General features: G+C 57.7%; 1 protein-coding gene across 8 annotated transcripts in view; it reads left to right on the top strand.

The window, feature by feature from the left end:
- Window positions 1-3,536: 3,536 nt before the first annotated feature.
- Window positions 3,537-25,176, top strand: part of ZMIZ1 (zinc finger MIZ-type containing 1) — a 234,259-nt gene continuing 212,619 nt past the window's right edge. For 2 of the 8 annotated variants that reach the window (XM_078434460.2, XM_078434459.2), the window contains exon 1: window positions 3,541-3,921. The gene's annotated coding sequence lies outside the window, so the exon portion shown is untranslated. Of the gene's footprint in view, window positions 3,922-5,369; window positions 6,155-25,176 lie in introns of those variants that run through there. The other 6 variants (XM_078434466.2, XM_078434465.2, XM_078434463.2 and 3 more) reach the window with 5 other exon arrangements.

Below are 25,176 nucleotides of genomic sequence, written 5' to 3'. Positions count from 1 at the left end.
GTGGCTGGGAAGAGAAAGCACTTTCCTCTCTGCTTCACCCCCAGATCTCTAGGCCCACAGAAGCCAGGGCCAGGAAGGTGGAGGCACATCGTCTCCGAAGAGGCCTGACCATCGCCATGAGACCTTATCCTTGGTTTACAGAAGCCCAGAGAGGGCTAGCAACTTGCCCACGACCACACAGAGAGTCTATGGATGAGGATACAGAGCTGGGCCGAGAGGTCAGCAGGAAACTTTGTTAACAAGAGCCTGAGTTTGAATCCTGAATGACCGTGGGCAAGTTACAGGGCAATTTTCTCTGAAGGGGAGAATGGGAATAGCCTCGAATTCAAGGAAGTGTGAGATTCAGTAAGCCAATGCTAAGAGGCCCTCACCACAGAACCCAGCAACACAGTAGGCACTAAATAAGTCACAGCTTCTTGCCAGACCCAACAAGGATCCAACCTGCCTTGTTATCTCCCTGAAAGATGAATAGAGACAGCAAGGGCCTGAGTCCCAAAGACTGGGGCCCAGGATCCCCAGGAGGCCGAGGCAGACCCAGGGCCCAGGGGAGATTTCTCAGACTTACTGCCGTCAAGTGTCATGCCTGCCCAGCCAGGAAGAGCTGAAATTACCCTTAGCTCCATGCTACAAAGCGTTGAGCCTGCTTTGTGTGCTGGGCTGCTCTCTGCAGTAGCGTGCTAGTTTTCAGATGTAAAGGAGATGGCGGGGGGGGGGGGGGGGGGTCTTCTGGACAGGAGCTTTTGAACATGAGTGGTCCCCCCGCAAGGTTGCCTCCATTCTCCATTTCCTGGAGGTGGTGAGCCCAGGTCGCTCACTGAGGAATCTGGACAGAAATGTCGGGAGGACAGCATCCTGACCCATCTTGAACCGGTCTAGTTCTTGGCTGAGGCTGGATTCCTGCCCTCCAGGCCCCAAAACCCAGAAACTCTATCCCGAGGTTTTGGAGCTGGGGTGGGGGCGGGTAGCTTTCTGCCTGCTGCAATGCTTTAGCTTTCCCAGGGGGAGCAGCTGTGGCTCCAGCCACCACTCGGCAAGCTGAATTACACCTTCCAGCCCTGGGTCAGGCCTCCAGGGGTTTCTAAGGCTACCCCCATGTCCTGAACCTGGGCCACCCAGAGGCTGAGGGGGAGGGGCTCAGGAATGTACTCCCACAGGAATGTTCTGGGACCATGCTTCCCTGGTGTCCTGAGAGGTCTGGAAGGCTTTCATACCATACCCACCTTCCCCAAGGGTGCTCAGCTGCCACCTGAGCAGGGAACAGCAGCATAATAGTCCATGTGGCAGGTCGAAAGACTGAGGCCCGGAAAGGAGTGCCCTCCCTTGCACCTAATGGCATACGGAGGCAGAATTTCCCCTGGGAAAATCAAGCAAGTTCCCAGCATCCCCTCCCATGCCCCTGTGGACCTGAGCTTCCATCCTCTGAGCCCTCAGGAATCCAAGCTGAGTTCCCTGGCTGTCAGAGTAGCTAAGCCTTGAGAATGAATTCAGGGCTGGTGAATGCATTTTGCCTCCTTTCCCTCGGTGGTAGAAGGAGTGATCTAGCTGGTCCTTAAGGAGTTCAAGCCGAGGTCAGAGATGCCCACTGAAGGATGTTTTTAAATAGGGTGGGGGGAGGGTACTCTGGCCCGCTCCTTGCACTGGCCCAGGGTCGGCGCTGATCACTGCCCAGGAGGCCTGGACGATCTTTGAGTCTGCGTCGCACGTCCGCGCTCCCAAGCGGGCCTCGTCAATCAGGCAATGGCCCTAGCGGGTCCAGGACGTCTTCCGCTAGTCTCTGTCCTCCGGGGAGACCCCCGCCCGGGCTGCCTCCGGGTGCCCGCCCCCGGCGGTGTCATTGTTCTCTGACGTCACGCCGCGGCCCCGCCCCTCGACCCCCACTCGCCCCCCCCACTCCCTCCCCACCTCCGGCTCCTGGCGCCCGAGACCCTCGCAGCCTGCAAAACCCAGGCCTTGCAGGGCTCCCCCCGCGGCCCGGCCGGGGCTGCGCCCCCTTGCGCTCTCCCCAACTTGCCTTTGTTATTCCAGCTCCCTTCCTCGCCTCGCCTCCGACACCGCGGCGGACTGCAAAACACGGAGCGCGGAGTACAAGCCACACCTGGAATCCGAAACCGGCGCGGGGCCGAAGCCTCCCCCGCCTGTGCAGGGAGGAGAGGCTTGCGTGCGCGCGTGTGTGTGTCCAACCCGTGCTGTGCGGGCGCCGATTATGATTTGGGACTGAGGGTGCAGCAAATCACGAGCGGGGGGCGGCTTCTGGGTGTGAAAGGGAGGGGGCGTAGGGTATGTGTTTGTATATGTACGTGAACGTGAGGATTTAATGCCCAGGGGAATGTTTCCTGTTTATTAGTGTATTGGGGGTTGCACAGCGCTGTATGTGTGTTTGCGGTTGTGTGTCTGTGTAAATGTGCTTGGTATGGCCGTGTATACGAGTACATTTGTGAGGGAAAGTGTACGTGAGTGCGTGTTTGTGTGTGCGCGCATGTGGAAGCGTGTTTGTAAAGCTGAGTGTAGGCGCGGATGTGTGTGCTGTTTGCGTAGGAGTTTCCGTGTGAGTGGCAATGGACCAGAGCCAAAGTGGGTGCGCACTTAAATGCTCTCGGGGGTGAGTCCGCAAGGGGAACCCCTCGAGTGGGTGCACTCAACTGCGCCTTGTGAGTGCCATCGCTCTCTGCGGCTCCTGGGGCAGCGCCCAGCCGGGGACTGGCTGGGGACTGGACCTGGGTCCCGCCGCCCCCACCCTGCCCAAGTGCTTTGGGCCGAGGGGCGCCCCCGACGGGCCTCGAGGAATCCACGGGTCTCTGGACACCTCAGGGTGACGGGGGCAGCCCGTGTGCACTGGTCCTTCCCAGCCGTCGGGGACACAGCGCTCCAGCCTCCCGCACAACATCGCCCTCGGTGGTGGCGTGTGGTGGGGATTTCCTCTGCTAGCCCCACCAGCCAGTCCCCCGGCTTTGGGAACAACACCAAAGCCTCCTCCAGGGGGAAGGCTTTGGCGATCTTGCTGGTTACTCGCTCGCCCCCAAATCGGGTACCTGACAGCGTTCGCGGCCCCAAGTGCACTCTAGCTCGGGGCTTGCGAGCGAAGGGGGGGCACTCCGGTGTGCCGGTGACTTTTGCCCTCTCCTCAATGTGGTCCCGTACTAGCTTCAGCATTTCTCTCCTACTCTAAACTTGCAGGAGCGGGGAGGTGGGGGGCGGGCAGGGAGAAGTGGAGGAAGGGGGAGAGAGGAGGAAGGTGAGTGACCGGGTGGTGGGGGGTGGGGTGGGGGGTAGGACGTGCGAAGCCCTTCCGACCCACAGAAGGTGAAAGCTTGGAGAGGGCCGGGACCGAGCAGCGGGGAAGAAAGAGCAAAAAGAAGGGACAGGAAAGGCGAGGGAGAGAAAGAGGCGAAAAGGAAAGAAGGAGAGTGAGCGGCGAGAGCGCAGAGAGCGCGAGCCGAGCGGAGTCGAGCGCTGGCGGCGGCGGCGGCGGCGGCGGCGCGGCGCGGCGCTCCGTTCCGTCCGTAGTTCCGCGCCTGCTTTTGCCAGCGGCCGGCGGCGCGGGGCCCTTTGGAAATAGAATAGCCAATGTAATCTGACACTTCAACTTGCTCGGCTCCGGGCGAGTTGATTCACTTACTCACCCCCTAACGCCGAGTTCCTTTTCACTGTCTGTGGACATTAAAAAAGCGAGCGGCGGCGGGCGCCCGGGAGAGCAGGCGACCGGGCGGCGGGCGGGCGAGCAGCGACCCGGCGGCCGAGCGAGCGAGCAGCGCCGGCGCAGCGCGGTGACCCCAGCCTCCGTCGGCGCGGAGCAGGAGCCGAAGCGGAGCCGTTCTCGGCGCCCTCGCAGCGCTCTTCCCGGCCGGAGCCGGGCCTGCCCGGCAGCGGCCGCGGCGGCAGCGGCGCGTCCTCCAGCGGCGGCAGCGGCGCTCGCAGCGCCCGGTAAGTTTGGGGCCAGAACAGGGCGCCCGCTGGCCCCGGGCCTTCCTCCCGCTCCCGGTGGACTCTTGGGGTGCGAGCGTGGGGCGCTGGGTGTTGGGGGTTTTTCCCTTTAAGGGTCCGCCGGGACCAGGCAAGCCGGGCGAGCGGCCGGCGGCCAGGCTCCGCCGCGCTCCCCTTGGCGGCCCGGGGCCGAGGCCCAGGCGACCGGCGAACGCCCGGCTGCGCGGAGCCGGCTTGGGCTGCGCGCGGGGGCCGGGGCTCCTCTGGTGTGCGGGGCGTGAGTAAGGTTGTGCGCGCGCGGACCCTGTGCCCGCCTCCTGTCGGTGCGCCTCCAGCCCTCGTTCTGTACACCCAGGCAGGACCGGGATTCGGTCAGGGAGGGAAGGACCGGGATAGGACCACCTCGGTCTCGCACGTCTCGTTTGGGGAGACGCGAAGTTGTGCGCCCGTGTGTACGAGAGCCGCCGGAGACGGCGCTGGATTTCGGGGTGGCAAGGGGTGGTGATGTTAAGTTGTGCATCTGAATTTCCAGGGAAAACACACACTTTTGTAAATGGGAGGTGGAGGCGCGGTTAAGTTGTTTGTGTGTGAATTGCCCGGGGAGACGCGGCGCACGGTACCGGCGGGGAACGCCAAGGGGTGTGTGTGTGTAGGGGCTTCCCGTAGGTCTTTAGAAGCCGGAGGGGCGCTAAGGCCACGGCCTGGACGGGGCTGCCCCAGCCAGGAGGGGAACCCAAAGGAAAGATGTGCGTGTATGTGCGCGCGCGCTGCAAATACGAAAGTAATTTCTCCGTGTTCTTTCTTCCTCTCCGTCTCCGGCGGCGGCAGCGGCCCCGGGGGAGTGGGAGGCCGGCCGGGGCGGAGGTTGGGGGGCCGGGCCGGGGCTGGAGCTGGGGTGGGGGGCGGGCTCTGGAAGCTTGTTTCACATTCCTGGCGTCTGGGCTGGGGAGAAAACAGTGGGGAGCGCGGCCTCAGCGTCTGGGGCGCGGGCAGCGGGCGCGCGTCGCCCCCTCGCCGGGGACATCTGTCCAGGAAGCCAGGCGGGCGGGGAGAGGGCGCGGTGCGGAGGGCAGGCTCCCCGCCCCGGAGCAGCGGGGGCGCGGGCGAGGGGCGGCCGCCTTCCCGGCCATTGTGCGCCAGCAGATTTTCACGGGAGACTGCCCCGGAGCCGCCGGAGAAGGCCGGGAGTCGGCCTCAGCCCCGGTTTTAAAAGACACTCCAGGAATGTAAACAACCCGGGCAGGAGAGCGGGCTGGCGGGAGCGCGCCGGGGCAGCGGTCCCGGCCCCCCCCCCCCACCCCATCCCTCCCTGGGGGACAACCCGACGGCGGGGCTGCTCAGCGCTTACCCCTTTACCTGCCACAAACTTTTTCCTCCTCTGCCTTCCCTTCCCACCTCGCCCCTCTAGCCGGGCACAGAGCGAGGGCCTCTCCGGAGGCTGGGGCACAGAGCGACTAGCACCCGGTGCCTGATCCTGGAGGGCTGGTGGCCCGGCCCCTGCTTGGGTGTCCCCCCCTCCTGCCTGGGAGCCGCAAGCTTCCTTGGGCAGCGCCTGAGTAACTGGGGCTCTGAGAGCTGCCTGCCTGCCTGCCTGCCTCCCTCCCTCCCGCTGCTCCTTCCCAGCTCTCCCCCTTCTCCTCTCCCCTGACTGCTTTTCCAATGCCTTGACATGAGGGAGGGAGATTTAACTTGGCAGCCCAAACAAATGTTCTCTCAGAGGTCCTCCAAGAAGCTGGCGGCTGGGCTGGCAGGGTGAGGGCACTGCTCGGCCAGCCTTTTCCTCCTCCCTGCTCTGCCATGGCCGTTTGGAGCCCCCTGGGTGGACAGCCCAGGGCATGGGAGAGTGGAGCCCAACCCCGCAGATTTAAGAGGGCAGTGAGAAGCCGCCTGTGGAAGCCCCTGGCTTGGCGCTGGGCAGAAGCTGCAGGGATCTGCCTCCGGGTGCCAAGGGTTTTCTGGAGGCTTTTCTTGAGCAACAGTTTGTCTTCCTGCTGCAACCTGGGAACAGGGCCTGGTAGACCAGAGGGTTAACTAGGGCTGTCTCCTCCTCTCTCGTGGGTGTGAGGACAGGCTGGTTACACAGGGCAGGGCAGGAGGCCAGAGGCTGTTCCCAGAGGTGCCTGCGTTTGCTTATTATTGTTTTTTTGAAGGTAGAGATAAAGAGGCAGGCGCTGTGGTTGGAGAATGAGCAGCTTGGCTGGCGTTGAATTCGGACTTGACTTCCCTGGCGTTGGTACGGTCCCGTGAGTTTAAAAGTTGTTTGTAAGCTATCAGGGAAGTTTAGAACAGGGGGCCAGCCCCTAGCTTTCTCTGTCCTGGCTGCTTTTTGAGGGGATCCAGGGTGGGAGTGTGGGGGGGGGGGAGCGGGGTGGGAGTACGAATTCCTGGCCCCTTGCTTCCCCTCTGCCTGGCCCTTGTGGTGTGGTTTGTGAATGCCCCATGCCTTGCACTGACCTTTCTGTCGTCAAGTTGAGGATGTTGAAACACCAGCATCAAACAAAAGACACATTGAAAGCCCTATCTGCCACAGAGCACGTGTGACTTTGGGGCCAAGGGAATGCATCTGGAGGGAGGTGGTGTTTTCCTCTAAGTTTTATGATTTCGGTTGGGTTTTGTTTCTTTCTCCCAAAAGGACAGAAGCATCTCCTTGTCCCAAGTCATGAGGTTATGAAATGCTGTGTTCACATGTAAATCTCAAAACTTTAGACTTTCGAGAATTGGTGGCAGGCACTGTAGCTGGGGCGGGGGCTGGGGGGGGGTGGTGCAGAAGCAGGGAGTTTTCAGGAGTTTTTTAAACGTGTTTGGGGTTGGGGTTTGGAGGCACTCAGGGTATGGCTCACAGAGAAGAGTCGGGGGTAAGAAATTGCTGGACTTCTGGGAAGCTTTGATAACTAGCCCCGTCTTTGCAGAGAAGGATTCCTGGCTTCTTTGTGGGGACAATATGTCCCTTTTTCCTCCCAAGGAAAAAAGGGAGGAGGATCCTTGTTCCTTTCACAGCCAGGAACAAAGTGAAGAAAGGTCCAGAGACTGTGGGGTTTGGCCACAGGACCACAGTTCCTCACACACACACACACACACACACACACACACACACACACACTCTCCCCTAGCAACAGTTACACATTATCTCCATACCTGGCCCCCAGAGATGTGCCCTCACATAGGACAGGTGTCCACCAGTGACTCATCCTGGAAAAAGTTGCAGAGGGAAGGCTCCCACCGAGCAGAGCTGCACATTTACTTTTTCCCTGATTGACAGAGATGGGGGGTAGATAAGGAAGGAAGGCACTCTGAGGCCTACTGTGTCCTCGGAGTTGTGTCACAAGAGTACCCATGTGTGAAGCCACGGATACTGAATTCTCAGGCCTTGGCCAGTGTCCAACACGCAGCCGTGACCCTCGCCTCGGGGTGAGGCATTGCTGTAAGAAATTCGGGCATCAACAAGTTAATTTCCGGAAGTTTCTCTGGGCACTCTGTCACGGAACCAGGAAGCAGGGCCTGCCGGGTTGTGACTGGGTCCCCTACGTTTTCATTCATAACTTTGCTCCCGAGGGCTTTTGCCGGGCTCCTATCACCGCCTCATCTTTATGAGGTTCCTTGGGTTTTGTGTGGACAACAAAGGCCGGGCTGCAGTAATTACCCTGGACCCTGCTGCAGCCTTGCCTGGTGGCTTGCTCTGACCTCTCAGCAGGACACGGTGGCCTCTGTCCACGCCCTCTGAGAGGGAAGTTCTTTGTCCCTGGAGCCCCTGACTGTGGGGGGAGGCAGAGCCTGCCTGGGCTGTAAACTCTAGGGGTGATTCTGAGGTTGGGTCTTGTCCTCAGGGAGGATGAAGAGAGGCTGAGAAAGCCAGTCCCAGGCACAGGCTCTGGAGAGAGACCCTAGAAGACCCTTGGTGCGGTCTTCCCAGTGCCTGAGGAGATGGGGGGAAGAGGTGTCCAGAGGCTGGCTGCTTTGGGCCAGTAGCTTCACTGCTGGCACTCAGTCTTCTAATCTGTAAAATGGGTACAAAGGCAGGAGCGCTCTGATCCCCCTGGGTTGCTATGAGGATGAGACAGATGTGAGCATTAGAGCCCTTGGCATGTGTCTTCTGAAGTCCTGGCAGGCTCTGGGTGCAGAATGGGACACAAAGGTGTCGCATTGGAGGTGTTGGAAGCATTTTCTAGAAGCCGCTTCCCCAGGCCTACTTCCCTGGAAGCTTATTATCCAGTCTCGGCTTGCATGCATGCCCCCTGTGACAGGGCACTTACCACCTCTGGACAGCTGCTGCCTTCAGTGGACAGCTATGTTAATGTGCTCTGCTACATGGCACGCTTTCTGGAAAGCAACCCCTCCTGACCTTCACTTTGGGCTTGAGGTGCTGGGGGTCCTCCAGACCACAGACTCATTCCTTCCTGGAAGATCACAGATTCAGGACCATACTGATGGCACTGGGGATTGGGGTCGGGGCAGGGGCCCAGGCTGGTGCCACAGACATGTCTTCAGGGTCCCACAGTGTGAGGATTGTGACCTGTGGGGGGCCCAGAAATGTGTAAGACGGTTCCTGCTCCTTAGGAGCTTGTAGCCAGTAAGGCCAGGAAGATCAGTCCAAATAAATAATTAACCGCTACCAGCTGGCTGCCTGCCACAGGGCGCATGACAGCAATAACCACAGCCCCTCGCCTTTGTGTATGGCACTTGGTGGATTTAGAAGCACTCTCCAAATTTACTGAACTCCAACAACAACAGTGGAAGCTAGCTTCTATTTGGAATTACCGTCACTTAACAGAGACGAAAACCGAGTTGCGGAGAGGTAAAGCGACCTGTAGCTAAGCTGGGACTCAGCCCCGGGCCTCAGAGATGCCTGCACGGCTGCCACCTTCCTAGCCCACCCACCAGGCAGGGACACGGGCGCAGAAGTCAGTGTGACCGCCGCAGAATGGGGCCTAGGGAGCTGAAGTTAAGGAGGAGAAGCCATATATAGGCAGGGTCACGGATGGGCCTACCTGTGTCCACCCCCACCCCTACCGCCCCCCCCTTTTGGCGGACGCAGCCCGTGCCCCCAGCGGCTGGGCTCCTTTCCTTTGGCATCGTGTCTTAGCAGCCGGAGCTTGCTCTGAACCCCAAACGCTGCCACTTCTGCTGGGGCCCACGTGTCTGTGCATGGGGCTTCAACCCCATCCCTGGCCCTAGAGCAGGAAGCAGAGATGTTCCCAGGCCCCAGGTCCCTGGGCGGCCCAAGGCTCTTCCCTGGGCTGTGATGGTTTCTATAGATACAGACGTTGACTCAGCCTGCCCCTCCTCTGGCTGAGTCAGTCCCCAGGCTGTGTGGGGTGGCCGCCCTGTGGGGGCTCTTGGGTTCCTTCTACCCCCTGACACGGCCCGCCTGCTGCCCACGCCCCCGTGCCTGGTTCTCTGGGGCTCATGTGCCTGCCGCACCAGGACGAGGCTGCCGCTGGTGGGGTGCAGAGCAGGGAGCAGCCAGGCAAGCTGAGCTGGCGCCTCCCCAGGAAGCCTGGCCCAGCCTGGCACACCTGTACAGGTAATGACTGTAGCCTGGGAGGGCCCTGGGTCCCGCCTGTCAGGCCCAGCTGCTGGGGTTACTGCAGGATCATGCTGGGGAGGCCGGGGTGTCTGAGCTAATTAGATTTCTTAGATTTCAATGCTCCCCTAATCCTGTTAGCCTGGCTGTAATTGTAACCACTTGAAGGTTTCAGCCGTGGCAGGCTGTTGAGGACAGACGGTGTGGGGACTCCCCTCTGCCCTAGCCCCAGCCTTAGACAGGCAGCTGGGGACTGGGGACTCCTTTTCCAGTTCTCCAGGGTGGGGGCCTGGGTGATGGTAGGTGTTAGTTATGCTTTTCTGCAGAATCTCAACACCACGGAGTATCCGAGCAGGCATGGCCCTGAAGGATCATCTGGCTCCAACCCTTCACTCTATAGATGGGGAAACAGAATTCTGCAGAGGGGCAGGGACCAGCCAGGGGCCTCAATGGCTGGTAGTGGCAGAGTGCCTGGGTCTTGTGGTCTGGCTTTGTGATCTTTGTCCCTGGAGACTTCAGGACAGGTGTGGAATTGTACACGGCTCATGAACCCTCCAGAGAAGTCGATCCCAAAGATAGGGGCTAGGGGGGGTTTCACTTGTCCCAAAGCCTGCTCCCCAGTTGGCATTACCCGCCCCCCAGTTGGGGGGGCCATATGGGTCACCTAGTCTGACCATTACCCCCCAACACACACGCACACACGCACGCATGGGTCTCCGTGCCTACATACATATATGCTGCTACCTCTGATGGCCAGAGTTGCTGCTGAGGCCTCAGGCCTGCCTCTCCTAGGGCTCTCAGACATGGGGGCTTTCTCTTCCTCCCCTATCCCAGATTCTTGATCTCTTGGAGGATCCAATTCAATGCAGATTATTGCTTTGCCAGAAAATGGCAAAGCTCTTCTGACGGGTGGGGGGAGTGGTGTTAGAGTACAATCTCTTTGTACTTTCAAAGGCTCTTGCAAAAAAAAAAAATTTTTGTGTGTGTGTGTGTGTCTGGTTTAAATGGAAACTGCACCCACTCCCTATCCTTTCTCCTGCCCTTCCCCCATTTGCATTACCCACAACTTCATTCGTCCACCCACAGAGGTTGGTGCTTGGGGGGAGTTGGGGGTGGGGGTGGCTATGATGCCTTCAGAACCCCTACCCGGGAGGTTCCCACCCAGCAGTCCCATCCTGTCCTCCACTTTGCTCTGAAGCAGCAGGGAGAGGTATTTGAAACCCTCCTGCCGTTCTGGAAGCTCCCTGGCTCCGTGTTTTGCACCCCTGAGCACGTAGTAGAGACCTGAGGGGCCATATGGGTCGCCTAGTCTGACCATTCCTTTTCTAGCCCAGGAAACTCAACTGTGGAAAGAAAGAATTGGCCGTATCCAAGGGCAGCAGTGAATTAGTGACACAGCCAGGCCTGGAACCCTGTCTGTCCAGCCCATTAGCTCATTAAACATTTGAGCATCTACTGTTGGCCCGGCACAGCCCCGTGAGCCATGCTTCGGAGCTCATCAATAAATGCTGTTCCGTCTTTCATTGGGAAGGGCCCAGATGAGCCTGGGGAGGACAGGGTCCGTTTCTGAGAGCTCTTGGGGTAAGGAATAAGGAAGGGGCTTTTCCACGGGACTCCCAGATCCTACACAGCTGGAAGGGGATGGGCATTAGCATTCCAACCCGGCAGCGTGTTTCTTAAAAGGTAACCGTAGGCTGGTTGTAGCGGAGATTTGAGGGAAATAAAATAGAAAGCCTCTAGGGAGGATGCAAAGTTTCTCCTCTGCCCAAGCCTATTTAGTCCAAGAAGATGAGTGGCTCCCTCCGTCTGTCCCCCACCCCCACCCCCCCAGCTCTCCTAGTGCCGACTTTTGTCCTTTGAGGGCTAATGGCCTGCTGCCTTGTTCCTGCTAACACTTCCTCTGCAGATGGGGAAGCAGGGAAGGAGCCCTCTCCCTCCACCCTGGGAGTCACCTGCATCGGGCCCTGGTGAGAGCACATGAGGAAGAGCCGGCAGGCTCAGGACAGGGGAGGAAATGCCACGTGCCCCGACCTCACCCTGTCCACAGGCACTTACCTAAACCCCCATCCTGCTCCCGGGTGGACCTTGGCCAAAGGCCGGGAAAGCTGGCACATAGCTGTGACCAGCCAGCCCTCTGGCTGAGGGACAGATAGGGCAGAGAGACCTCTGGGAAGGGTCCTGAAACCCTTCCTTGGCGTTTTCAAGTGGGGAGGGCTTTTCGAGGGTCTCCGTCCAACCTTCTTATTTGGCAGGTGAGGAGACCCAAAGCCCAGAGAAGTGAAGGGACTGGCCTCAGGTCACACAGCAAGCTGGCTCCCCTACATCAGGGAGGCTGAGTCGTCTGGGTAGGGAGGGGTGGCATTTTCTATTGCCGTCATGTTTTGGTGCTCCTGCTGTTGTTTACATCTTTATAAAAATTTCCCAGGGGTGCCCAGGTGGCTCAGTCAGTTAAGCATCCGACTTCCACTCAGGTCATGATCTCGCGGCTCGTGAGTTCGAACCCTGCGTTGGGCTCTGTGCTGACAGCTCAGAGCCTAGAGCCTGCTTCCGATTTTGTGCCCCTCTCTCTCTCTCTCTCTCTCTCTCTCTCTCTCTCTGCCCCTCCCCTGTTCACTCTCTGTCTCTTTCTCTCTCTTTCTCAAAAATAAACATGAAACAAACAAAAAAACTTCCCAAAGTCTACCAGAAACATCGTAATAGCCAGTATTTCTTGAGCAACTAATTTGTTTTCGGCTCTCCTCAGACCGCCTGCATTCGTTTTTCAGCTCCACCCTTTATGGCACCCATGACTGTGGGCAGGTTATGTTTAACTTTTCCAACTTTGGTCTTCATGTCGGCAAAACAGGCTTCTCAATAGTATAAAAGTAACATACTGCCTTCCCCATAGGCTGAGAAGATGGAGTGCACCTGACACATAGTAAGTGCTCAAGAAACAGTAGCCTCGGGGCGCCTGCGTGACTCAGTCTGTTAAGCATCCGACTTCGGCTCAGGTCATGATCTCGCTGTCCCAGAGTTTGAGCCCCGCATCAGCTGTGCTGACAGCTCAGAGCCTGGAGCCTGCTTCGTGTTCTGTGTCTCCCTCTCTCTCTGCCCCTCCCCTGCTCACACGCTGTCTCTTTCTCTCTCTCAAAAATAAACATTTCTTAAAAATTAAAAAAAAAAACAAAGAAACAGTAGCCTCAGTCATTGTCATAACCATGGCTCCCACCACGCCTGGCATAACTATGAGTGTCGTGTGGCCTCCAACTTACAGACGAGGAGACTCCAGTCAGATGGATGGCTCAATGCCACCCGGTACCTCAGGACCAATCACAGCTGGACCTGGGTCCCAGACTTCCTGACCCTCAGCCTCCTGCCACCATCCGCAGTCTCCCCTGTGTAGCAGGAAGGGCTGGCAGGTCATTGCTGGCATTTAATTGAGTACATTTTAATTCAACGTAGCAGGAAGGCCTGGTCCCCTCGCCGGGGCCAGGGTGTGGAGACTTACTAAGATGGAGACTTACATCTGGGTTCCGACCCGAAAACCTCTCTCTCCTCCCCTGCAAGTGGAGGCTAGTGGTGATGCCACCTCCCTCCAGGTTTCTTGCCGTGTGAAGAGGAGAGCAGGAGAGACTGGGCCTTGTCAATCATGGTAACTGACTGTGGGACCTCAGCCAGTAGCAGACCCCTCTGGGCCTCAGTTTCCCCACCTGAAAATCATGAGCTGGGACCACATCAGCATTCCCCCGTGTGGGCTCTCAGGACCCCCAATCCATAAAAGGAAGGACAGCAGGGCACAGCCTCCCTCTCCTGGGACCCTGTCCCCCCTTTTGGCCTCATTCAGCAGGTTCCCAAACTGTAGGACCCTCTTCCCGCCTCCCTTTTTTATGCACAATAGGTGTCGAAGCTACCAGTGCCAGTCTTGGGAAATGCCAGGCTGCACGGTCACCTCCCACTCTGGTGTCAATGGCTCGGTCCCCTGGTTGGTTTCCCTGCTGCAGAACTGCCTTCCCAGAGGGGCCGTGCACAGTGGGGAAGTGGGGGAGTCGAGGGCAGCTTCCACGTGGACGGGATCCAGCCCCCATCCCCAGCCTGCTTTCTTGGCCCGTCCACCTGAGTTCTGCCCCTTAAGCCTGCAGCCCTCTGTCACTTTCACTGGCCTCCTTTTCTTTTATTGTTACCAGACCACAAATCTATGGCTGGGCAGTCCCAAAAGCAAGGCCAGCTTGGCAGAGGCGTGGGACCTCTGCCATGTCCCTAGAGATGGGCCTCAGAGACACACCGGCTGTTAGGGCAGGAAGAGCCTTGAACTCCACCCGCGGGGGCCAGGCACCCCTGAACCCGTGTGCGCACCTCTGCAAGGTGCACGTATTTTTTGCAAGTGCGTGTATTTTTCTGGAGCGATGGTCCACGGCTTTATTCAGGTCCTTAAGTCAGTTCGGACGCCCGAGAGCCGTGTAACAAACAAGGCCTTCATCCAAGGGTCTAAAATAACCCTGGGCCCTGAGTGGAACAGGACCGCTGCATTGTCTTTCCCCACCTGCTGTCCGTAGACCCTTCCATTCCAACTCCTTGGTGTCAACCACCCTAGCTGTGGGGGCATCTGGGCTTCTGACACCGGCTCCCAATCCAGCTTGACATTGTACGGGTGAGGAAACCAAGACCAAGGGAGGGCAGGGGACCCGCCCAAGGTCGCCAACAGGACACAAGACCCGGTACAGGGGCTGGGGTGGCCCCAGGGGACGGCCTCCTTTGCTGGCTGACCTCACTGATGACACCATTTGGTCTTGCCCTCTGTGAGTGCCTCTGTGAGGTGTACCAGGATTTGGGGATTCGTTGTCCCCAGAAAGCTAGGGACTGGGTGAAGGGTGAAAGTGCCCACTGCCCCTGCCACCGCCTCTTCTAGGAAGGCTGGGCAAGACCGGTTTACGGCATACTTCCTCTGGCTCAGGAGGCCAGGTTCACCCCAGCTGTCTGCACTGCCTACTTATCCCGCTGTCTTGGGTTAATGTTTTCTCTTCAAGGGCCGTGGGGCTCATTGGTATTTACGTATGGAGAAGCACTCTATATTTTCAGGGCACCTTGCTGGTATGAATTCTCACCGCTGTTGGTGGGGAGAGGCAGCCCGCGGCCCCGGGGAGGGCTTGAGGCTGAGTTGGGCTCCCATGCAGGCAAGCCCACCGCGTGACCACAGATGAGTCACTCTGCCTCCCTGGCTCACAGCCCTCGTGTCCCTGACTTTCTGGGACCCTGGAGGGTGGCCTCTGTGGCTGGCGGTGAGCACGTTGGGGAACTCCTTGGCCTTCTACCTCCCTACCTGAATTGCTCAGCCCTCCTGAGCTCCGGGACCCCTTCGTGCATCCCATCCTGGAAAAATAGAGGACATCTCAGGTGTGATTTCTTGCCTGGTGTTGGGTGATGGGGCCATGGCTGAGAAAGAAGCTTCCTCGAAGCTGTGAGTTCAGCATTGATTTATCTTCTGCAGGAGGACAGCTTTCTGATCCTTTCACCTCAGCCTGGGCTGACGGCATCAGTTTGACATGTGTCCTTCAGCTGCAGGGCGTTCCCTTTAGGCAGAAGGAGCGGAGCCGCTTCGGGGTTTCGAATCCTTGAGGGCCCCAGGATTCTCGAAGCTGTCTGCCTGGTGGCTGGCTGCCCTCCTAGCCGGCTCCCCAAAGGCAGCCGGGCCAGTGCCTCCTTCACCTCCCCTGACAAGGGCTCCAGACACTACTGTACCTGGTATTCTTGGGGCCTCGCATCCTCAAGACTTCAGGGAGCTTGGCAGCCACCTCGTCTGATAACCTGTCCCACGGATGCCACCCCCGCAGCATCCCCACAGAGCACCTTCGGGTGTGGGCTTGCACACCTCCAGGGGCAGGCTGCTCCTTGACTCTCAGCGGCTCCCTTCACCTAGGAAGCTCCATCTTATGTGGAAGGACGCCTCCTCCCAGGACCCAGTGCTCATCTCTGGACCACACAGAATAGGGTGAATTCAGTTCTTGTGAACTCCCTCCCATATGCTACGTCAGAGATCTCGCCTCTCTAGGCTGAGTCCAAGGCTGGAGTGGGCAGAGTGGGCTTCCTGGAAGAGGTAGCCTTCTATTCCCTGGGCCTCCTCATTATCCGTGTCGCTGTTTAAGAGCCTGGGCTGCTTGGAGACCTCAGGCCTGACCTGGAAATGGTCTGATGCAGGTCATGAGACATGGAAATAGGCTGGGGAGGCCCCAGCAGTGGCTCCTTGGGGTCTGAGGGAGAGAAGGTGGCCTGGCAGCAGCTCTTCAAGCAGGGTCAGGCAGGCCACATGATTCCAGAAGCATGTCTATCTTGTAGTCTCTCCTGGCACGCTCGCCTCCCACGGAGCCTGGGAGAGTAGCTGGAGGAGGGGTGGTGGCTATGAGAAAGGCTCCCCTTTCTGCCCCCACCTGCCTTCTTACTGAGTCCCGGTCTGCCCAGCTCTGCTCCCTTCTGCCTAAGTGTCCTGACGCCCCAGAGACCTGGCGTGGCAGAGGGCCCTGGATTTGGAGTCAGAACTCCCGGCACGGCCTCCTACCGACGGTCTCCCCTGGGGCTGTCCCAAGAGTCAGAGGGGAGGGCCGGCGTTTCGCATGCTGTACCGTGTCACAGCATCAGGGAGCGTGATGTTTTGTTACCGTGTGTGGGGACGATAACGTCAGCACAGAAAGGCCCCGGAGGTCATCCAGGCCAACCCTCTCATTTAGCTGCTGAGTCTGACCCCAGAGGGGACAGAGGCCTCCCCAAGGTCACAGGGCAAGTTTGTGGCAGAGCTAAAGCAAAACTCCAGGCATCCTGCCCATCAGCCAGTGCCTGCCCCCTGTCCCTGTCACTTGACAGAAACCCCTGGCTAGAGACACCCAGGGGGAGATCCCTCCATGGCTGTGGCATCTGGCTTGCCAGGGACTTACCGTCTTCGTCTCACAAAGCTCCTGGGCCTTATGCCTTTGGCCGTGCCCACCAGAACCGCTGGCCCTGGGGGCAAGCAGGTGTTCCCTGGGACCTCCATGAGACAACCGGCTCCCCCAGCCTGGCACCCCTGCCTGGGGCCGCTGCCCTGTAACAGGGCGCTTGCCTTGACTTCCTGCCTCAGACAGGGCTAGTTTGCACCCTGCCGGCTGTTACCTTGGGTGGAAATAGAGTCTCCAGAAGCCCACCCGAGACCCCTCACCTAGGTATCTGACCCAGCTGGCTGCAAGATGTCACCCTGGCCTGGGACACATGGCTTGAATATGTGGCTCTAGTTTCAACCTGGTGTGACCCCCCCCCCCCGCAAACCCCCCATGGCTCTGAAAACCCAAAGATGCCCAGACTGTTGGAACAGGAGGGACCTGGGCAACCCACTTATCTCATCCCCTTCTCATTCCCGTTTCTCAGATTAGGGAGGTGAGGCTCAGAGAAGGAAGGAAGCTAGCTGCAAAATCAGCAAGATACTAACTCCTTCCCTGCCCCCAGCCAGCCTGGCCTCCTTCCATCTCCTGCCTCCCCGAGGCTGAGTCCTGAGGCTGCCCAGGCCAAGAGGATCTGGAATAGGGACACTGGTAATAGTAACTGCTGCTTTTCCTGCAGGGTGCTTCCAGGCCCTTGGGCCAGGCCCTGCCTCCCTGCCAGATCTGGGGAGCCAGTGCACCTGGGAGGGGGGGTGGGGAGGCAGCACATGGTTCCTGCTGGTGGGTTCCTGCCAGCCTGAGAGTAAGGTTTCCTGGCTCCTCTGGAGCCCCCAGTGTTCTGCCCCTGGGAGAGCAGAGCCTGGGATCCTTCTGTGCCTCCCCTTGCCCAGCCCCCCAAGAAAGATTACTTATTCATTCATCAAGTTTGTTGAACACCTACTATATGCCAGGCACTGTTCCAGGCCCTGGGGATACAGTGGTGAACTTGACAGAGGCCTTGCTTACATTGTTATAGGTGAGACAGTCAGTGAGTCAACAACTTCATGTATGCTGTCATTCTGAGCTATAAGAAATATTTTGACGAAGAACAAATCAGGAGAAGGTGATGTGAGGAAATGGGTGGGGGATTGGGCTTCTTTAGATAGAGTGATCACGGAAGGCTTCTCTGAAGAGGTCACATTTGAGCAGATGCCTCAGGGAGGCAAGAGAGTGAACCCATGGACATTTGGGAGAAGGGCATGCCAGACAGCAGGAGAAACATGTGCAAAGGCCCGGTGGCCGGAGTGTGTTTGGCATGATCTAAGAAAGGCAGGGAGGCCAGTGCGGGCATATGGTGCGGGAGAAGGTGGAAGATAGGAGAGGAAGTTAACGAAGTGGTCAGGGAGTCATCACAGGAGGCCTTTCGGAACATGGGAAGGGCTTCTGACTTCATGCTCAGTAATTCGGAAGCCACTGGAGGATTTTAATTAAAGGACCGAGACTATCTGATATGCTCTCTAAGAGGATCCCTCTGGCTAGTGAACCAAGAATAAACTATAGGGGACAAGGGTGGAAATGAGGAGACCAGCTGGGCGACTTTTACAGTGACCCAGGTGTGGATGCTGGTGGCTTAGACCAGAGCGGTCAGTGGAGGTAGTGAGACAAGGTCAGGTCCTGGATGTATTTGGAAGGTTGACCAAGGTCATGCCCAGAGGCCCATTGGCAATGCCTGCCCCTCCTCCACAAAGCGGACTGAGTGGCTGAGGCTGGACAGCTGGCTGAGGGCTCCAAGTCCTGTGCCACTAAGTACTTTTCCTTTTATGCTGTCACCTCTCCTGGACCATAAACTACTCCTCCATAAGGAGTCCATTTAACAGGAGGAACAGTAGAGGCGTGGCGAGGTGTTCCGTGCACCCTAGTCGGCACTGTAATTTCACCATTCATCATCGGCTCTCCATTCTTTTCCACTCATCTGCTACACTTTTGTGTCCTCTGCTCTGTGCACTGCCACTTTGTAACACGACGTCACCCTCAAGTGCTGCGGCTAGGGCCTGTGTCAGTTCCTCCACCCCCAAAAATTCTATGTGAAGAACTCCTACGTATCCTTAAGAGCCCAGCTCAAAAGCCGCACCTCTGAACTCCCTTCCCCGACACTCTCGGACCCCGGGGATTTCTTCCTCCACTGAAATTTCTCCTGTTCCTCTCCCTGCTGCACTCGATTGCCTGCGACCAACCGCCATTGGGGCTGGGGCTGTGCTTCCCTTCACACCCCCTCTTTCCGCTCTGTGTCCTCACAGCCTGGCCCGGGGCCGGCACCGAGGAGGGAACAAAAACATTTCAGTGTATTCCTGGAGCAGAAGCTAGTTGCTATGGAGACAAGGAAGTGTTGCAACTTCCCTGACTTTTGAGGTTGGGGTCACAGAGGGCAGCTGTGTTTTGGTCCCATGGGATCAACCCAGGATGACCATTCTAGGGTTCTTATGGACTCAGAGTCACCTCAGGCGGGTCCTTTCCCGTCCCTGGGCCTCAGTTTACCCATCAATAGCATGGGAGCATGGGGGTTGCTTGGATCTCGAAGGCCATTTCTAACGTTCCATATCCCTGTGCCTTCAGTCCTGCCACGTAACTACAGGCGGGCCCTTTGGGGCCCCTCTTTGGGCCTCAGTCTCCCCATTTGGTTCACCTCTCTCCTCTAAAAAGTTACCTGCCTGAGTCAGACACTTCCAGAATCCCAGAGTTTCAGCAGCCAGGTGGCCTTTGATAACTAAACCTGGGACTCTTGTGACCTGCAGAGGCACAAAGAGGGAAGTCTTGTTTCCAGGGTGGCAGCAGGGGGAGCAGGAAGGTGGGTGGTAGGGGAGAGGCCAGGCCAGCTCACTCCGGTCTGAACCTGCGCAGGCCCCTGGTCTCCTTCCCTCACCTTGAAAGTGGCCAGAGCCAGTGTGCGACAGGTGGGCCTTGCTTCGGCTGAAAGCTGTGCCCTCCGCATTCTAGTGTGAGCAGAGGGCTGGAGTGGCCCCAGAAGCTGCCCACAGTGGCGGGGTGGAGTGGGTGGGCAGTGCCTTCTTGCCATGTCTCCTCTCTCTCCCTTGCTCACCCTGGTAGCATCCCCGCCCCAGCCCCAACACCTGCCTGGCACTTCGGAGTGGTTCAGCCTTCCCCATCAGGCCCAGAAAGGGAGTGACCTGGGATGAGAGGGCCTCTGGGCTCTCTGGACCTGCTTGCTCATCCGTAAAATGGGTGGCGAGTGCTCACCTCCCAGGGGCTGCCAGGAGGGGAGACTGAGGAAGGCAGTTTGTGCCTAATAAAAACACTGGATAGGATTGCCAGCTGGAGGCAGGCACAGGCCTCAGCCAGAGGGACGCCCCTTTGAACATCTTTTTCGGGAAGTGAAAGCCTGAGCCTTTTCAGGATGAGAATCTGGCGCTACATATGAGAAGTACCCACCCCACCCCACCCCACCCCACCCCTGCGACCGCTGCCCCATCTCTGGGCAGTTCCCAGTGGTCAGGAACCATGTAGCCGTCAGAATGTGCTTCCCTGTCTACCGGCGTTCCCGGTGCCGTCTGCTGTTGGGCTGAGTAACACCCCCAGGGCAGTCCTGGGCCCTAGAAGGGGCCCTGCTCAGGGCCTGAAGACCCATTTCCCATCTCACCCATGGTCAAGGCCTGCTTCTCTCTGCCCTCGGTTTCTCCATCTGTGGATTGAAGCTCCTTCTAGCCAAGACACCTTTCAGAAGCCTGTTTGAGCATTTTTCCCTCCAAAAATAAGCAAGGCTCCCTACATCAGCCCCCCAAGATTGAATATTGTTTATCTCACCTCTGCTCAAAAAGTTCTCACTTTTTTTAAACAGAGGAATTGCCATCTGGCCACATGGCTTTGGACTTCACTGTGTGGATGGTGGTGCACTGAGTCACCCGGCCCCTCCTTCCCGGCAAGCCTCTGTCTTATCCTTGCCTCCCCCCGGGGGCCTCAGATGTTTCCCTCTGTACTCCGCCAGCCCTCTGTATACTCCCCCACTGGACTGTCCCCTCTGTGAGGGCACTGGCTGGGTCTTAGTCCTATATCCCCAGAGGGCCTGGGGCAGAGAAAGTGTTCCATAGCGGCTAGGTGGATGATAGAATGGAAAGCCTCATCTAGCCAGATAGTTCCAATTTTCTTAGCACAGGGGTCTCACTCTGCTATGTTCACTTGTTGGGAGTTTTGCTCAGTAGAAAGGATCTTTTTTTAAAAAATCATTTTCTACTAAGCTCTAAGGCCAGGACTGGTTTTATATACTTTTGGTGAATCCCCATCTTTCAAAACTGGTGCTTTCTGACTTGTGTTTTTACATTTCCTCTATTTGCCTTGTTTGAACAGCTACTTTTTCTTTTTGGGACTCTGTAGAGTAAATAATTCTGCCTCTCGTTTTCTTGAGATTTCTCATGCCAAAGAGGCAGGGAGGGTTAGTAAACATTCCGCTTTGGTTGTTCTTTGCTTTGTTCTGTTTTTTCTTTTGCATATTAGGTTTTATCCATTTTATCTGCCTGGTCCCCGGGCCTCTGACACCCCATCTTCCCAGTGGTTGCTCGGTGGCATTGCATCTGCCGGACCCACCATGTGCAGTAGTGCACGTTGCATACTGCACAACTTAGGGACACATGTATTGTAGCCCCCCCTCCATTGTACATTTACTAGATAAATTTCTGGTGGATGGTGGTAAAATCTTTTGAGGAAGAGGAGCCTTGTTCTAATTCTCATAAAGCCCTGTGAGGATTAAGAGTTGGACTGCCATTGGCCTATTGCCCCTACTGAAACTTGGGCTCACCCTTGACTCCTCCCAGGACTGCAACCTGTAACACTGGGTTTCCACGCCCTGCCCAGAGCCTGGCCTGTGGGAGTATGTCGCCAGGGAACTGAAGCCTCTAGACTCCACCTTCCAGGTGTTTCTAAAGCTGTCCGTCCTCCCCACCCCCATGGAGCAGGCTCCTCCCTCAGGTATCTACCTCCAGCCTCCTCTTTTCTCTACTTGGCCACAAGTGTGACCTTAATAAATGGTCCCTATGATCTTGTTACCTTCTCCACGCTACCTGAAACTCCTTCATGGCTCCCTACCACCCGCAGCCTGGCACTCAGGGCCCTACAGTCTCTGGCCCCAGCTGAACTTTCACTTGTGTGTGTGTTGCACATTCTGTACTCTGCCCTGTCTGCCTTGGGAACTCCTAGGCATCCTGCAAAGCCCTGCTCGGGCCTTGGCTAGCCCTTGTACACCTGCCAGATCGAGTGGACCGGTCCCTCACCTTTGCCCTAGTTCCTCTAGCACTGTTTTCTGACCGCTGTTGCAGCCCTAACCCGGCAGGACTGTAGCTACTGTCAGGGTACCCCAGCCGGAGGCGTGCTGTGGCTCCCTGACACCCAGCACCACACTTGGCTCTTGCAAACATTCCAGAATGCTTGCTGAATAAGTGAATGAATAGAAGATGGCTACCCTTTACACAGAATTGGTAGGTTTTGTGGGTTTGGGGGGGGTGCGGAATGTGTATATATATATATACACACATACACACACACACACACATACATATATATATATATACGTATACACACACACACACACACACACACATATATATATACACGTATATACACACACACACACACACGTATACACACACACACACACACACACACACACACACACACGTATCTATTTGCACTCTAGGAAGGTGCCTTTCAAGTGACTTGCACACCTTGGTTGAGAAAGAATTGAATAATTTCAGCCCTGGAGTCACAGCTGCCCCATTTACATGGTCTGACCCTCGGCCCCTTCTCTTTCCCTCCCCATCTCCAGTTAGAGCCAGAGGAGTAACCAGGCTGGGCCAGGCTCCCAGAAATGTCTCCTGGTCCTGATTGTCTTGTGCCAAACTGCCAGGGTCTAAGGCTGCCTGGGAGTTGGCTGTGCCCACGTTGCTGCCCTACTCAGCTCAGCTTCCTGGGAGGAAAAACTCAGCAGCAGCCGCCTGGCCGGGCCGCAGGGCCTCTTGGGCAAGACCCCCTGGGCAGGGCGGGGGGCTGGAGCCTCACATGCACTGCCCACGCACCAGGCGAGTCTGCGGGTAAATGGGCTCCAGCCTACCGTGCTGCTGGGGGAGGGCCGGAGGGAGGGCCACCCTTCTGTTGGGTAAACATGGGTGTTCAGGCCTGCCTAGGCACAGCCCCGTGCTATATCTGTTAGAGGCACAGCACGGCATTTCGCCGAGCTGGGAGTTGCCAGGTGTCAGCCTGAGGGTGACAGAGAAGGACACTTGAGAGTCTCCACAGACCTTGCCTGGGACTCGGCCCCTCCGGTCTTTGTCAGAAGCAGAGGGGAGGCTGCAGGAGGTTTGGGTGCCTCAAGCCGACCTGACTATCGTCCCTCCCATTTTTGAGTCTCTACCTCGATACGGGCAGCTTCCTGGGACCCAAGGAGGGTGGGTGGGCCACAAGCAGGTGAATTTGCTATGCCAGGACTGTGATCAGAGCTTCTATTTGGCTGTCCCCCTACAGATGCATTTCATCCCACACTCACCTGAGGCAAAGCTCATGTCCTTGGGAACCCCCATGTGCACCAGGCACGGTTCTTTGGGAGTCTTGAGATTGTCACAACAGTCCTCAGAAGTGGGGGGTGTTAGCCCCATTTTAACGAGGAGGAATCTGGAGCTCAGAGGAGTCTAGCTGCTTTAGGCCCCACAGCTACTGAGGGGAAATCTGGTCTCTTTCCCCCTGCTTATGGCCTCTTTTCAATTTTTCTTTTTCAATCCATGCCTGTTGGTGCAGATGAGAAACCTTACGGGCACGGTTGCCAGCCCCTGCCTCTGACTGGAGAGCCTGGCAGGTGCCTGGGCCAGTGCCTCATGGGGGAGGTGGACAGGTAGCCGCAAAGCCCTGAGCAGCCGGCAGAGTTCATTGCCTCCGAGGAGAGCACCTACGTGGTCCATGGCTAGAACATCAGCACATTGGATCCCCACCCACCATCCCCCCCCGTAGCTGAGGCCAGATCCTGCTTCAGCGGAGGAAATATACCCTTGGCACTTGTGTAAACACAGATGGAGGACCATTGACAGAGAAAGAGAAATGCAGCCCCCCTACCCCCCAGGAACCCAGCGCTGTGGGCGGGCGCATTGCTTACTCTCTTTCTCTGAGATGAACTTGGCCGAGGTTATTTCTTGTCTTCTCTGATTTCCTCTTGGCTAGTTTTGGCCCCATGCTGTTGTAGTCCCCGCCTCCTTCTAGGGGAAGCAGCAGACCCCTCTTCCTGGGCCCTGAAACCTAGGGCCTAGGAACCCTCAAGGACTGCGATGTTGAATCGGACAGAAGCCAGGTAGCCATGGGGGGGGGGGGGGTGTGCGGGGATTGGGGGGGGCGGTGCTGGGTCCTTCGGGCACTTGGGGTTGTCAGCTGCATGCTCCCTGGAGGCAGGATCCTCTGCAGGACTTGTCAGCCAGCGTGTCGCCACCTGTAAATGATGATACCCTCCCCCCAACACCACTGGCTTTGGAGGGCTGCTAATGTCACCTCTTGCAGGCTCCACCTGGAACACGGAGCCAGCTGGCCCTTTCCCGGACAGGGGCCAGACCTGCCTCCTCCTCTGTCCCTCTCCCACCTTCCTCCTCCCCAGGCTACCTGCTCCCTTTTTACCCCCACACACGTGTCCATGCGTGTGCACATGAGTTCCAGGGTTTGGGGAGGGAGGGGCAGGTTGCAGAGAGACAGGATGAGCCCGAGTGTAATTTTATTTCTGTGGTTCTCCTTTCAAGCTGTCACGGTAAATCTATTTTACTTGTCACTTTGTAAATCATTATGCAGGATTAAGCCTTTTACCAGCTTTTAAGGCTTCTGCAGCCATCGACAACCCACCTCTTCCCCATCCTGCCTTCCGAATGTCCCTCGCTGCTCTGGGCTCTGGCCCCGCTACTGTTCCTTCGGGCGTACTCTCTTGGCATGACAGGGAGAGCCTGGGGGACAGCACACCTTTCTTCGAGTTTAGCCGCCCCGTTTTACTGACCGGAAAGTAAGCTCAGGAGGGGCAGGGGCGCCCAGGCCCAGGGCCCCGGATGCTCGATTGTTTCCGATGCCCCTTGAAGCGGTAAGGGGGGGTAGCTGCTGACAGTAATGGGGGCACTGCTCTCAGAGGGTATTCCCTCATCGCCCACAGGAGCCTGGCCCCCTCCTCTCTTCTGTGGCTATGGTAAAATGGTTCAACACCTACAGGGGGCTCCAGCTTGGAAGAGGTTGAAGGGAGGCAGAGACGGGATGGGCTGCCCACATGTGCTGGGGCCCGAGGAGGGCCTTCTGCCTGCTGTCAGGGTGCAGGGCCAGGAACACAAGCTGGGGGAGGGGGCAGGCAGGGAGCTGGAGGTATCCTTCAAGTCCCCCCCACACACACACACTGGCACGCAGGATCCCATTTGTTTATTTCTCTGGAGTCCCATGCCCTTCTCCCAGGAAGGCTTCGGGATGCAAGAAGAATGAAACCGTCCGCTGAGATGTTCACGAAGTCGTAGACAGTGGCCAGGGCCTGCTAGGCCAAGAGCCAGCAGCGTGTGCTGGTGCATTTCCTATCGCCCACCCATCGGAGAGGCCTGCTGAGAAAAAAGAGAAAACAGAAAGGCACCCCCTTGCAAGGCTGACACGCATTTTGGGAGCTGAGGCTTGCGGGGTGCCTCCCGTGAGAGGGACAGGGATGTATGTGCTGGGGCCATGCTGCCCCATGAGCCCTGCCGGGTTGGGCTCAGCCCTGGTGCTCACTGCCTCTTCCAGCAGGACAGATTATCCTTCCCTCCAGGCCAGGGGATTCCTTCTTATTACTCGGGTTCCTGTGTTCCCTCCTGCCTGTGGCTGGTAGAGGCCCCTTCC

Source organism: Panthera onca, chromosome D2 (genome assembly GCF_046562875.1).
Source record: "Panthera onca isolate mPanOnc1 chromosome D2, mPanOnc1 haplotype 2, whole genome shotgun sequence".
Lineage (NCBI taxonomy): Eukaryota > Metazoa > Chordata > Mammalia > Carnivora > Felidae > Panthera > Panthera onca.
Note: the sequence above shows the minus strand (reverse complement) of the source record. Positions and strands in the feature narration are given on the sequence as shown.